The 13491-nt window shown below is 56.4% G+C and overlaps 1 long non-coding RNA gene across 1 annotated transcript; it reads right to left on the bottom strand.

The window, feature by feature from the left end:
* Positions 1-8999: 8999 nt before the first annotated feature.
* Positions 9000-10661, bottom strand: LOC134760812 (uncharacterized). Its single transcript, XR_010138809.1, has 3 exons — positions 10525-10661; positions 9427-9622; positions 9000-9062 (listed from the first exon to the last, which is right to left on the bottom strand). It is a non-coding gene; the product is annotated as an uncharacterized LOC134760812 (long non-coding RNA).
* Positions 10662-13491: the final 2830 nt, after the last annotated feature.

Below are 13491 nucleotides of genomic sequence, written 5' to 3'. Positions count from 1 at the left end.
CATAGGCAAAGGGAAAAAGACGAACAAACACAAAACAAGCCAACAAACACGGGCCAAGGCACCGTCCCTGGAAATCTTAAGTGAGCCAAGTGTTAGTTTTCAGAAAGCGTTTCTGTTTGGGGCAAATACTAAGAAGGCCCAGACTAGAGCTGTGACGCCTTTCCCGTTGTGAAACTGTGCCGGCTGGAGGGCGGAGAAACGAAAACATCCTGAGAATGGGTGATTGAGACCCAGCCAGGGTGAAGCTTTCCTAGGGAGGCAGGGAGGGAGGGAGGAAGGCAGGCCTGAGGAGGGAAGCTGGGGGAAAATCCCCACAACTGCAGACCCGCCCGCTTGCCCACGCGGGTCAAGGGCTATGCCATCGGCCCAAGCTGCCTCTGGGGAAGTGGGACCGTGCCGCCCCCATCTTCACAAACGGTGGCCACTGAGTGAGGCCTGAGGCCCAGCGATGCAAATGTCAGCCTGGCAAGAATGAGATCATCGCCGGCAAGGGGTGGGGGAAGGGGCGAGAAGACGGAGGCACACCGGGGCGGCTCTGGAAGGTTTCCAAGCAGGGTGTTGGGAGGCGGGGTGTGGGGGTTTCGGGGGGAACCCACCTCGCCGACTCACTAAATTAAGGTAAAGGGACGTGGGTAGTGGGGGGAGCCGGGGGGCAACTTGAAAATTAAACTGACCCTTCCTAAAGCCCAAGTAGGAGAGTCTATGCGCGGTCAAGAAACCAAAACACAAAGAAAACTCAAGCGCCGATCAAAGAACAATAGGGCCCCCGCCAGGGCGGAGGTTCCCTAGGCAACGAGGGAGAGAGGGAGGGGCCTCCAGAAGGGAGAGCGAGAAACCAGTTGCCCCAGGCTCGGTGCAGTCGGCGAGACCTCCCTCCGTGTCTCCCCGACTTTCAGAAACAGTGGCCGCTAGGTGATGCCCGAAGACAACCGATGCCCGCAAATGTCAGTCAGCACAGAAAAGAATTTATTTTTTCATTCATTCATTTATTTATGTATTTATGTATGTATTTATTTATTTATTTATTTAGAGACAGAGTCTCACTCACTCTACAGCCTGGGCTGTAGTGCAGTGGCGCGATCTCGGCTCCCTGCAGACTCCGCCTCCCAGGTTCAAGCGATTCTCCCGCCTCAGCCTCCGGAGGAGCTGGCATTCCAGGCGCCTGCCCCACCGCTCCCGACTCAGTTTTGTATTTTTAGTAGAGACGGGGTTTCGCCGTGTTGGCAAGGTTGGTCTGGAACTCCCAACCTCAGGTGATCCACCCGCCTCGGCCTCCCAAAGTGCTGGGATGACAGACGTGAGCCACCGCGCCCGGCCTTCACCGTTTCTTTTTAAGTCGAGGAGCTTATCAGGGAACTATGAGAAGTACGGACGCCACACGTGACAGGGAGAAAAGTCTGAAAATGCCCCTCGCATCCAAGTGGGGACCCGGCCTCGACCTCCCGAAATCATACACCGATTGGGGAAGCCCAGCAAGGCCCGTCTGTCTAGATTCCTCTCGGCCTCTCTAAGCACCTAAGCACGCGCTTCTCACTTTCGTGGAAGGGGCAGGGCCCTCCCCGGCACGGGGGGTCTGACGGACTGACAGAGAAAGAGACAGACATAGAAAGACAGAGATGGACAGAGAGAGATAGAGAGAAACAGACAGAAAGAGAGAGAGACAGAGACAGAGACAGAGAGAGAAACAGACAGGGAGGGAGAGAGACAGACAGAGAGAGAGACAGACAGACAGACAGAGAGAGACAAACAGAGACGGACAGAGAGAGACAGACAGAGAGAGAGACAGACAGGCAGAGAAAGACAGTAAGACAGAGGATAGGCACAGAGAGAGAGAGAGACAGAGGGACACAGAAAAAGAAAGAGAGAGGCAGACAGACAGAGAAAGACAGAGACAGAAAGAGAGAGAGAGAGAAACAGACAGAAAGAGAGAGAGAGACAGTGAGAGAGAGAGAGAGAGAAAGAAACAGACAGAAAGAGAGAGAGAGACAGAGTGAGAGAGAGAGAGAGAGAAACAGAAAGGGAGGGAGAGAGACAGACAGAGAGTAAGACAGACAGACAGAGAAAGACAGTAAGACAGAAGATAGGCACAGAGAGAGAGAGAGAGACAGAGAGACACAGAAAAAGAAAGAGAGAGGCAGACAGATAGGGAAAGACAGAAACAGACAGGGAGAGAGGGAGAGAGAGAAACAGACAGAAAGAGAGAGAGAGAGAGAAACAGAAAGCGAGGGAGAGAGAGACAGACAGACAGACAGATGGACAGGAAGAGAAGGAGAGTAAGACAGAAGACAGACACAGTGAGAGAGACAGGCAGAGAGAGAGAGAGACAGAGACAGAGACAGAGAGAAAGAAAGAGACAGGCAGAGAAAGACAGAGATGGACAGAGAGAGATAGAGACAAACAGACAGAGACAGAGAGAGAGAGAGAGAAACAGACAGACGGGGAGGGAGAGAGACAGACAGACAGAGAGAGAGAGAGAGAGAGAGAGAGAGTCAGACAGACAGACAGAGACAGAGAGAAACAGACAGAAAGAGAGAGACGGAGAGAGAGAGACTGAGAGAGAGAGAAACAGAAAGGGAGGGAGACAGACAGACAGAGAGAGAGAGAGAGAGAGAGAGAGACCGACAGACAGATAGGCAGAGAAAGAGAGTAAGACGGAAGACAGACACAGTGAGAGAGACAGGCAGAGAGAGACAGAGAGGGAGAGAGAGAGAGAGACAGAAAGGGAGAGACAGAGAAAGACAGAGATGGACAGAGAGAGACAGACAGAAACAGAAACAGAGAGAGACAGAGGCAGAGACAGAGAGAGAGAAACAGACAGACAGGGAGGGAGGGGTACAGACAGAGAGAGAGAGAGAGACAGAGAGACAGACAGGCAGAGAAAGTGAGTAAGACAGCAGATAGGCACAGACAGAGAGACAGGCCCAGAGAGAGAGACAGCGAGACAGAGAAAGAGAGAGACAGACAGACAGAGAAAGAGAGAAACAGACAGAAAGAGAGAGAGACAGAGACAGAGAAAGAGAGAGAGAGAGAAACAGACAGACAGGGAGGGAGAGAGACAGACAGAGGGAGGCAGAGACAGACAGACAGACAGACAGAGAGAGACAGAGAGAAGCAGACAGAAAGAGAGAGAGACGGAGAGAGAGAGAGAGACACGGAGGGAGAGAGACAGAGAGGCAGACAGGCAGGCAGAGAAGGATACGGACACAGAGAGACAGACAGAGAGAGAGACAGACAGGCAGAGAAAGACAGTAAGACAGAGGATAGGCAGAGAGAGAGAGAGAGAGACAGACAGGGAGGGAGAGACAGAGAGAGAGAGAGACAGGCAGGCAGAGAAAGAGAGTAAGAAAGAAGATAGGCACAGAGAGAGAGAGAGAGAGAGAGAGAGAGACACGGAAAAAGAAAGAGAGGCAGACAGACAGAGAAAGAGACAGACAGAGAAAAACACAGATGGACAGAGAGAAACAGATACAGAAAGAGAGAGAGAGAGACACAGACAGGGAGGGAGAGAGAGAGAGAGAGACAGAGAGACGGGTAGAGAAAGAGAGAGAGACAGAGAGACGGGTAGAGAAAGAGAGTAAGACAGAAGACAGACACAGTGAGACAGGCAGAGAGAGAGAGAGAGAGAGACAGAGACAGAGACAGAGAGAAAGAAAGAGACAGACAGACAGACAGACAGACAGAGAACGAGACACAGAGAGAAACACAGAGTCGAACAGGGAGAGACAGGGAGAAACAGATAGAAAGAGAGAAGGTCCTAGCCCAGTAGCGATACAGTGCCTTTTCTTTCATTTTCTCTTTCTTTTCTGTTCTTTTCTTTCTTTCTTTCTTTCATTTACTTTTTATTTACTTATTTATTTATTTATTTATTTATTTATTTGGAGAACGAGTCTCACTCTGTCGCTCAGGCTGTAGCACAGTGGCGCGATCTCGGGTCACCGCAACCTCCGCCTGCCAGGTTCAAGCGACTCTTCCTTCCGCCTCAGCCTCCCGAGTAGCTGGGACGACAGGTGCCCGCCCCACCGTGGCCTACTCAGTATCGCGTTATCAGTAGAGACGGGGTGTCACCATGTTGGCCAGGCTGGTCTGGAGCTCCTGACCTCGGGAGGACAGACGTGAGCCACCGCGTTCAGCGTACAGTGCCATTTCTCAGAAATCACTCAGGGGAACACACACTTCTAGGTGATGTGTAGAGATTTTATCGATGTACTTACTTACTTAGCTCTTTATGTATGTATTTACTTTTTGCGTGGGGAGGTGGGGGGGACGGAGTTTGGCTCTCGCCGCCCAGGCTAGAGTGCAACGGCATAGGGGACTCAAGGAGTCCACCTATGGGAGAGAGGACACGTCATTCTGAGCGTCAGGGCCGCAGCGAAAGGTGGCAGGGCCCACGCTTTGAAAGGCTGAAATCCCGGCGGCTCAGGCCTGTCGTCCCAGCACTTCGGGAGGCCCGGGAAGGCGGATCCTTTGAGGTCAGGGGTTCGATACCAGCGTGGCCAACACGGAGAAACCCCGCGTCTACAAAAAATAGAAATATCAGCCGGCCGTGGCGGTGCGCGCCTGTAATCCCAGCTACCGAAGAAGAATCACTGGAAGCCGGGAAGCAGAGGTTTCAGTGAGCCGAGAGAGCGCCACTGCACCGCAGCCTCGGTGACCGAGCGAGAGAGACTCAGTCCGAAAAAAAGAAAAGAAGAAAAAAAAAAAAGAACAGGCCCAAATGCTGCACTGTCAGTGAACGTTAGTGTTTCGGGTGTTTCGTTTTATCTCTGTCTCTCTCTCTCTCTCTGTCTCTCTCTGTCTCTCTCTCTCTCTCTCTCTCTCTCTCTCTCTCTCTCTCAATCTCTCAATCTCTCTCTCTCTCTCTCTCTCTCTCTCCTCTCTCCTCTCTCCTCCTCTCCTCCTCTCCTCCTCTCCTCCTCTCCTCCTCTCCCCTCTCCCCTCTAACTTTTATTTCTTGTTCGAAGACACATGTGCAAGAGTGTTATGTCATAGGTAAACTTAAGCTTGTGACGGGGTGGGGGGGGGGTTCAGTGTTCAGTGTGCAGATGATTTCATCACCCGGATACTCAGCGCCGTGTCCGGTAGTTTTCGTGTTTTGTTTTTTTCCCGAAGCTGTCTCTCCTTCCACCCCTCCTCCCTGAAGTAGGCTCCCGCGTCTCCGGTCCCCCTCGTTCTGCCCACGCAAGAACTCTCATCTATGATTTCCCAGTTGTAGATGAGAACAGGTGGTATTTAGCCGACGGTTGTTTTCATCTTTGGTGGTGGTGGTGGTGAAATAGGCATGACACTAAATGGACCCTTAGGACGCTCCCCTCCGTCCCCACCCCGCACCCCCTCCCCCCCCCACACCCCCTCATTCCCGCACCCCCTCCTCCAACGCAAGAAAGGAAGAAAGACAGAAATGAAAGTAAGAGGTGAGCCTGCAAGGTGGCGGAGGCTGGGGATCTCAAAGGGTGAGCAAGCGATGGGGGCCCGGGGATGTCTCGGCCGAGGTATCCAAAATAGGGGACCCACTTTCCAGCCCCAGCACACCCAGGAATCCTCAGCCGCAGCCAGCCTCTGGGTGGGGTTGCGCCTGTCAAAGCTTCTAAATGGAGAGAAGCCCAAGGCTATGGAAGGCATCAGCTCCAACTCCAGGAAGGGAATAGGGCTCTGTGCATATGAATGGGGCTTCAGAAGGCGGTGCCGCGGCTTCCAAAGCGATGCGCCTCGCCTCTCCTCGCCCAGAGCGAGACTCCGTCTGAAAAGAAATACACAAATCAATACTAAAAGAATTCATCCATCCATAAATAAGAAAGAAAGAAAGGAAGAAAGAAAGGAAGAAAGAAAGAAAGAAAGAAAGAAAGAAAGAAAGAAAGAGAGAGAGAGAGAGAGAGAGAGAGAGAAAAAGAAAGAAAGAAAGAAAGAAAGAAAGAAAGAAAAGAAAAGAAAGAAAGAAAGAAAGAAAGAATCAGTCCAGCGGTCGTGGTCGTGAATCACTCCCCGGAGTCCAGGCACAGTGGCTCACGCCCGTCACGCCAGCACTCTGAGACGCCGGGTCAGGAGGGTGGCAACAAAACGAGGAGACCCCGTCCGTGGAAAAACATTGAAAAATGAAGGCCGGGCGCGGTGGCTCACGCCCGTCATCCCAGCACTTCGGGAGGCCGGGAAGGGCGGATCGATCACCCGAGGTCGGGAGTTCGAGTCCAGCCCGAGCCACACGGAGAAGCCCCGCCTCCACGAAAAATACCACATCAGCCAGACGTGGCGGCGCCCGCCCGCCATCCCAGCTACTCGGGAGGCCGACGCGGGAGAATCGCTCGAACCCGGGAGGCAGAGGTTGCGGCGAGCCAAGATCGCGCCACCGCACCGCAGTCTAGGCAACCAGAGCGAAACTCTGTCTCGGGGTGGGGGGGAAGAAAAAAACGGTCCGGGGACAGTGGCGCGTGCCCGTGGTCCCGGGTACCGTACTCTGGAGGCTGAGGCGGAAGGATCGCTCGAGTGCAGGAACGTCCACGCTGCAGTGAGTGAGCTACGACGGCACCACTGCCGGGGTGACAGAGTGAGATGCCGTCTCTAAATCAATCAGTCCATCAGATCACCGGGAGGCGCTCCCCGTGTCTCACTCTCAAAGGGTGTCTCTTTAGGCCAAGCACGCACGGTGCCTCACAGCAGTCATCCCAGCACTTTGGGAGGCCGAGGCGGGAGGAAAGAAGGAAGGGAGGAAGGGAGTAAGGGAGGAAAGAAGAAAGGCAGGAAGGCAGTAAGGCATGAAAGAAAGAGGGGAAGAAGGAAAGGAAAAAGAAGAAAGAAAGAAAGAAGAAAAGAGAAGAAAAGAGAAGGGAAGAAAAGAAAGGAAAACGGGGAGGGGGCCTATGTCCTCGACGGTGACCGCCCAGGATACAGCGGGTCACGGCCGACCGACCGAAGCCTCGACCCGCGGGGCCTCAAGCGATCTTCTCCTCATCGCAGCCTCTCAGCCGCGACGACAGGCGGCCATCACCAGGCACAAGTCACCTTCTAATAATATTACGATTCTATCGAGACAGGGTCTCGCTGCGTCATCCAGGCCGGATCGCCGTGGCACGATCTCAGCTCATCGCAACCTCGGCCTCCCCGGTCGGAGCCACTCGCCCGCCCCAGTCTCCCGAGCAGTCGTGATCCCAAGCCCAGGCCACCAGGCCCGGCTCACCGTTCTATTTTTCAGAGAGACGGGGTTTCGCCGCGTCGGCCAGCGCGGTCGGTCTGGAACTCCCGGCCTGAAGCGATCCAGCCGCCTCGGCCTCCCAAAGTGCCGGAGTGACAGGCGTGAGCTACCGTGCCCGGCCCAGACCGTCTCGTTCATACATCACAGAGAAGGGGTTTCGTCAGCCGACGGGTGGAGGGCGGGGTGAGTTTCACTCAGCCTGCGTACCGGGGAAAGGGTAAGTGAGTGTGCTTTGTGAACTAGATACGGAAATCGTGTGTGTGTGTGTGACAGAGAGAGAGAGAGAGAGAGAGAGAGAGAGAGAGAGAGAGAGAGAGAGAGAGAGACCGACGAATCCCACCATGAGGACCCGGAAACGGTGTCCGATTTGGGTCCCCGTGTAGTCACCTGTCTGTGTGTAGGTGACTGAGGATTCCACAAATGAAGGTCAGCAGTATCTATGGAGCTGTTTCTCCCTCTCATGCGTCTCATCCGTGTGGTGGAGAAAGGGGAGAAAAGTGGTCGTGACGGGAAGTCGTCTTCACGCCCGAGGAAGCCGAAGGCAGGCCGAGGGGAAGGAGGGCATCCCACGTGACAGCTCCACCCCCGCGCACCCTTTCCAACGCCGGGGCCGCCGGTCCACCCTGTACGACAACCCACCCCCAAGAACAGCACAGTCCGGAGCGGTCCAGTCTCATCCCATCCGGCCAACCCGGGGCATCCGGCGGAAGTGTTCGCCGGAGGGTCGGAAAGCAGCGTCCACGCGGTTCCCCCGGGGTCTCCCGGCAAAGGCCAGCCGGGGGAGGGTAGCGGGACGTGACGGGGGCCGGGGGCACGCGCCTCAGAGCTCCCCGGAAGGCGGCAGGTAGCCGGCGGGGGACGCCGAGCCAGAGACGTCCGGCGGGATCTAGATCCGGAAGCCGCGTCGGTCCTCTCCCACAGCTCTCCTACGGAAAATGCCACGGCGGCGGCGGGAGCCTCGGCCGGGGGAGAAGCGGGGACAAGGGGGAGAGGGAAGGAGGCCCTCGGGAGGATTCAGCCACGAAAACCCACTCAGCCAAGCTCCCTCCGTCTCTCGGGGTCCAAGGGACACCCCGGGAGACGGCAAGAGACACGTTCACTCCGTGCTTTTCACCTCCGTCTTTATTTTTTTCATCTTTTCCATTTTACAAGAGGTGCGCATGTCAACAACCAGACGGTGGGTGTGAGGGGAGAAGCGTCAAGGGCAGGAGTTGGAGACCAGCGTGAGCAACTGAGCAACACAAGTAGGAGAGCCCAGCTGAAAGAGATGAAAAAGGAGGAGGAGGAGGAGGACGAGGACGAGGAGGACGAGGAGGACAGGGGGAGTGGGTGGGGGGAGGAGAAGGAAAGAAAAGAAAAGAAAAAAAGAAAAAGAAAAGCAACCACCAAGAAAGTTAAAATCGTCCAACGGTCGGAAGCTCAAGACCAGGCTGACCAAGACGGAGAAACCCCATCTGTACTAAAAATATAAAAGTCAGCCGGGCACGATGGCGCTTCACCGTCATTCCAGCTCCTCGGGAAGGCCAAGGCAGGAGGATCACTCGAACCCGGGAGGCGGAGGTCGCAGCGAGCCGAGATCACGCCATCGTAGTCCACCCTGGGCGACAAGAGTGAAACTCCGTCTGGAGGGGGAGGGGGAGGGGGAGGGGGAGGGGGAGGGGGAGGGGGAGGGGGAGGGGGAGGGGAGAGATCGGTGAGACGCGTCTCAAAATTTTATCTGTTCGCATTCCGCGTGCGTAAAACGGAAAGAACCGACCCACGAGAAATACGACCAGAGCGTACCGTGCCCACGCGTGTCATCCCAGCACTCCGGGAGGCCGACGTGGAAGGATGGCCGGAGCGTAGACGTTTGAGATCACCTCGACGTGTGAGACGACACCTGCAATAATAATAATCATAGAAGTTTAAAAAGCGATCACGTGTGCCCAGAGCGTGGACAACAAAGCGAGAGCACACCCGTACTAAAAAGAAGACGATCGACAGACAGACAGGCAAGCAGGCAGGCAGGCAGGCAGGCAGGCAGGCAACTATAGAATGAGCCAGGTGCAGCGTCTCACGCCTGTCACAGCAGCAGCGCGGGCGGCCGAGGCAGGCAGGCGGATCGCTCGAGAACAGGAGTCCGAGACCAGCCCGGGCCACACGACAGAACCCCAGACCCCATCTCACTCACATCCACACATCCACAGATACCTGCCTCCCTACCTACGGAAAACGTGAGACATGAGAAAGAACATCAAAGTCACCCGGTGTGGTGGTGCACACCCGTAGTCCCAGGGAACGGGGACGGGAGGGATGAGACGCGGGACGGCCGCTCGGTCGGATGGTCGGTCGAAATCGTCGAGGCTGGGGTGATCCCGGGCGACAGAGGCAGAGGAAGACCCCGCCGGGAAGGCAGGAAACCAACGAAACAAGCAAGCAAACGATGAACATGACAATGACCTAGAATAACCCATGAGAATAAAGAAGCAAATAAGAGGGTACGAATAAAGCTAAAAGGTAAGGTAATGAAGATGACAATCCACCGTTTTCTCTCCAGCCCAGCCCAGCCCAGGTGGAGTGGAGGCGCGCGATCACAGCCCACGTTCGCCTCTGCCTCCCGGGCTTAAGAGATCCCTGTAGTCCCATCCCAGCTACTTGGGAGCCTGAGGTCACCAGAGCCCAGAGTGAGAAGATCAGGCAGGCCCCAAAAGAAAAGAAAATAAATACACGAACATTGTTAATCCATAATAAACGAAGGATATACATATACAGGTATATGTAAATGACATGGGTTTTTACGTCATACACGTTCATCCATTAAAATTAACATCTATCCTATACACATGTGTGAATGATGGAAATGTCTAGTTTTATCACTAGATATTTTCGTCGGTGTAGGTACGTGTCCGTGTGTCCATATCTACGTATCTATCTATCTAGATAGATATACGTATGCTCACACACAGCAGCGTGCAGAAAAGAAGATTGAAAACAAGAAGGAATCGGCCGGGCGCGGTGGCCGACACCCGTACTCCCGGCACGCTTTGGGAGGCCGAGGCGGGGGAGGGGGAGGGGTGGGGGGAATCGCTAGGTCAGGAGTTCGAGACCAGCCCGGCCAATATGGTGAAGTTCCGTCTTCGCTCAAAATACAAAAACTGCTGTTCGCTTGAGAGCCCTGGAGGCAGCGGCGGCGCCGAGCCGAGGAGGCACCAACGCGCTCCAGCTCCAGCCTGGGCGACAGAGCGAGATTCCGTCTCCAGAAAGAAGGAAGAAGGAAAGAATGGGGGCGGCGGGGGGCGGCGAGGAAAACCACCCACCCCCCCACCCCCACACGACCAAAAAAAAACAAGAGGGAGTATTACTGGCCGACGGCAACAGCGACTCCCTCCCTCTTAAAAGTCCCGCGGACGCAAACTCCAAATGGGGCAGAGAAAAATGTAGGAGAGGGAGTTCCGCGTGGTCCCAGCTCCACCGAAGGCCGAGGCCGGTGAAGGGCACCCGCGCGTGAACGGGGATCGGCGCCCTCGCAGCGATCCACCGCAGCCCGCGGAGGGAACGGCCAGCGGCCGGCCTGCCGGTCGACCCGGGACACGGCGGGCCGCCTGCCGAGTCCGGGGCTCGCGGGCGGCCGCCGATCGACCCCGGAGGTCCGAAACAGGAGCGGCCGCCAGCCGAGGTCGCCCGTGTGTGGGGACGCCCCGGGCCTCGCCGCCGCCCGCTTCCCGCCACCCTCGGAGGAAAGAGGGGGAAGGACGCGCGAGGGCCGGGACCCCGGGTGGGCGACCCCCTGGCCCGGGCGGCCACCCCCGGGACGGGGGCCGGCGGGCCACGGACCCGGCTCGGCGCGGCCGCCCCCGCGGCTCCCACCCGCGCTCCCCGTGCCCCGTCCCGGCCCGGAGCGGACGAGCCGCCCCGGCGGGGAACGGGGAGGAGGCGGGAGCCGAAGAAGCGGGGCGCGCCGACCGGGGACGCGCGCCCGCCCCCCCACAGCCCCGCCCCGCCCCGCCCCGCCCGTGGTCGGCGGGGAGGGAGGAAGACGAACGGACGGACGGACGGCGCCGGACGCGCACGCCCCGCCGGGCCCCGAGACCAGGCAGGCCCAAAAAGAAAAGAAAAGAAACGAAAATCGTTAATAAATAATAAACAAACGAAAGAAGGAAGGAAGGAAGGAAGGAAGGAAGGAAGGAAGGAAATACATATACAGGTATATGTAAATGAAATGGGATTTTATGTCATACATGTTCATACATGAACATCTATAATATAAGCATGTCTTAATTATGGAAATATATAGTTTTATCAGTAGATATTTTTGTCGGTGTATGTATATATGTATGTACGTACATATCTGTCTCTATCTACATCTATAGGTATAGATATATCTCTCTCTCTATATAGATATATCTTCTACCTATAGACACATATACGTATATTCACACACCGCAGCGTGCAGAAAAGATTGAAAAAAAGAAGGAATCGGCCAGGCGCGGTGGCTGAGGCCCGTACTCCCGGCACGGTTTGGGAGGCCAAGGCGGTGGGGGGGGGGGGGGGTGGATCGCTAGGTCAGGAGTTCGAGACCAGCCAGGCCAATATGGTGAAATTCCGTCTTTGCTCAAAATACAAAAACTGCTGTTCGCTTGAGCCCTGGAGGCAGCGGCAGCGGCGAGCGGAGGAAGCACCACCGCCGTCCGGGTCCGGGTCCGGGTCCGGGTCCGGGTCCGGCGACAGAGCGAGATTCCATCTCCAGAAAGAAGGAAAGAATGGGGGCGGGGGGTGGGGCGGAAACAAAAGAAAAATCACACACACACGAAGACCAAAAAAAAAAAAAAAAAAAAAAAAAAAAAAACACACACACACACACACACACACACACACACACACGACCAAAAAAAAACAAGAGGGAGTATTACTGGCCGACGGCAACAGCGACTCCCTCCCTCTTAAAAGTCCCGCGGACGCAAACTCCAAATGAGGCAGAGAAAAATGTAGGAGAGGGAGTTCCGCGTGGTCCCAGCTCCACCGAAGGCCGAGGCCGGTGAAGGGCACCCGCGCGTGAACGGGGATCGGCGCCCTCGCAGCGATCCACCGCAGCCCGCGGAGGGAACGGCCAGCGGCCGGCCTGCCGGTCGACCCGGGACACGGCGGGCCGCCTGCCGAGTCCGGGGCTCGCGGGCGGCCGCCGATCGACCCCGGAGGTCCGAAACAGGAGCGGCCGCCAGCCGAGGTCGCCCGTGTGTGGGGACGCCCCGGGCCTCGCCGCCGCCCGCTTCCCGCCACCCTCGGAGGAAAGAGGGGGAAGGACGCGCGAGGGCCGGGACCCCGGGTGGGCGACCCCCTGGCCCGGGCGGCCACCCCCGGGACGGGGGCCGGCGGGCCACGGACCCGGCTCGGCGCGGCCGCCCCCGCGGCTCCCACCCGCGCTCCCCGTGCCCCGTCCCGGCCTGGAGCGGACGAGCCGCCCCGGCGGGGAACGGGGAGGAGGCGGGAGCCGAAGAAGCGGGGCGCGCCGACCGGGGACGCGCGCCCGCCCCCCCACAGCCCCGCCCCGCCCCGCCCCGCCCGTGGTCGGCGGGGAGGGAGGAAGACGAACGGACGGACGGACGGCGCCGGACGCGCACGCCCCGCCGGGCCCCGAGACCAGGCAGGCCCAAAAAGAAAAGAAAAGAAACGAAAATCGTTAATAAATAATAAACAAACGAAAGAAGGAAGGAAGGAAGGAAGGAAGGAAGGAAGGAAATACATATACAGGTATATGTAAATGAAATGGGATTTTATGTCATACATGTTCATACATGAACATCTATAATATAAGCATGTCTTAATTATGGAAATATATAGTTTTATCAGTAGATATTTTTGTCGGTGTATGTATATATGTATGTACGTACATATCTGTCTCTATCTACATCTATAGGTATAGATATATCTCTCTCTCTATATAGATATATCTTATACCTATAGACACATATACGTATATTCACACACCGCAGCGTGCAGAAAAGATTGAAAAAAAGAAGGAATCGGCCAGGCGCGGTGGCTGAGGCCCGTACTCCCGGCACGGTTTGGGAGGCCAAGGCGGTGGGGGGGGGGGGGGGTGGATCGCTAGGTCAGGAGTTCGAGACCAGCCAGGCCAATATGGTGAAATTCCGTCTTTGCTCAAAATACAAAAACTGCTGTTCGCTTGAGCCCTGGAGGCAGCGGCAGCGGCGAGCGGAGGAAGCACCACCGCCGTCCGGGTCCGGGTCCGGGTCCGGGTCCGGCGACAGAGCGAGATTCCATCTCCAGAAAGAAGGAAAGAATGGGGGCGGGGGGTGGGGCGGAAACAAAAG

The sequence above is a fragment of the Pongo abelii genome, chromosome 22 (genome assembly GCF_028885655.2).
Source record: "Pongo abelii isolate AG06213 chromosome 22, NHGRI_mPonAbe1-v2.0_pri, whole genome shotgun sequence".
Lineage (NCBI taxonomy): Eukaryota > Metazoa > Chordata > Mammalia > Primates > Hominidae > Pongo > Pongo abelii.
The sequence above is the reverse complement of the archived record's forward strand: the minus strand, read 5'-3'. Positions and strand labels throughout refer to the sequence as shown.